Source organism: Ursus maritimus, unplaced genomic scaffold, assembly GCF_017311325.1.
Source record: "Ursus maritimus isolate PB19 unplaced genomic scaffold, ASM1731132v1 scaffold_19, whole genome shotgun sequence".
Classification (NCBI taxonomy): domain Eukaryota; kingdom Metazoa; phylum Chordata; class Mammalia; order Carnivora; family Ursidae; genus Ursus; species Ursus maritimus.
The window spans coordinates 43895792-43897413 of NW_024424341.1; positions in this window are offsets into that span (position 1 = coordinate 43895792).

Sequence of the window (1622 nt, forward strand, 5' to 3'; positions counted from 1 at the left end):
GTACTCAAAACAAAACCCAAGTTTGTCCACAAATGTCCACAGCAACAGTATGCAGTGTTTCATCAGTAAGGATGATTGAACTGCAGGTTTTTGGAGCTGTTTGTTACTTTGTTGTAGAAGTTCCCTTTTAGAAATACTCTTACTTCCCTGAGCGAGAGGAGCCGGCAGAGACAAGACTAGTAAATGTAACATGGTGTTCCAGATGGGATCCCCGAATAGGAATGTGTAAATGGGTAAATCTAAGGAAATTGTAATAGACTATGGCCTTTCATTACAAACGCATCAATATGAGTTTGTGAATTGTAACAAACATGCCATACTAAAGATGTTAACAATAGGGGTAAGTGCAGAACATTGATAACATAGAATTCTCTGTACTATTTTCACAATTTTTCTGTAAATATAAAACTGTCTAAAATAAGGTTTATTTAAAAACTTAATTCTGTTTATATTTTATTAATAATTCCATATCTGAACTTTCTGGAGGCATTGTCTTCCGCTTATATACATTTAATGCATTCATTATAATGGTTTTGGCCTTGCCACACACTATAAAACACAAAGAAATTGAAAAAAATGTGAAAGCATCTATGATATGCTTCAAAATTTAAGTGGTACAGCTCTGTTTCCAATTTGTAAGTTTTTATTCAGGCACTGATTTCCCTTTGGCCTTGCTAATTTCTTTAAAGGCTTGATTTAACTCAATTAAATTCTCTCTCTTCTAGCCTTAAGATTCTTTTTTTTTTAGTTTGCATTTACTATGATGATGATGATGATGATGTTATGTTAGTCACCATACAGTACATCATTAGCTTTTGATGTAGTGTTCCATGATTCATTGTTTGCATATCACATCCAATGCCCCATGCAATATGTGCCCTTCTTAATACCTTCACTGGGCTAGCCCATCCCCCCACCGCTATCCTCTCTAAATGTTGTGAAATCATCCTTTCTGATGGCTGAGTAATATTCCATTGTATATATGGACCACATCTTTATCCATTTTTCTGTTGAAGGGCATATTGGCTCCTTCCACACAGTTTAGCTATTGTGGACATTACTGCTATGAACATTGGGGTGCATATGGCCCTTCTTTTCACCACACTGTATCTTTGGGGTAAATAGTGCAATCGCTGGGTCATAGGGTGGCTCTATTTTTAATTTTTTAAAAGATTTTACTTATTTATTTGACAAAGACAGCCAGCGAGAGAGGGAACACAAGCAGGGGGAGTGGGAGAGGAAGAAGCAGGCTCCTAGCGGAGGAGCCTGATGTGGGGCTCGATCCCAGAACGCTGGGATCATGCCCTGAGCTGAAGGCAGATGCTTAACGACTGCGCCACCCAGGCACCTCACTGTTTTTAATTTTTTGAGGAACCTCCACACTGTTTTCCAAAGTGGCTGTACAAACTTGTATTCCCACCAGAAGTGTAAGAGGGATCCACTTTCTCCCCATCCTCTCCAAAATTTGTTGTTTCTTGCCTTGTCAATTTTTGCCATTCTAACTGGCATAAGGTGGTATCTCAATGTGGTTGTCTTTTTTTTTTAATGATTTTTTATTATATTATGTTAGTCACCATACAGTACATCCCCGGTTTCCGATGTAAGGCTCGATGATTCATTAG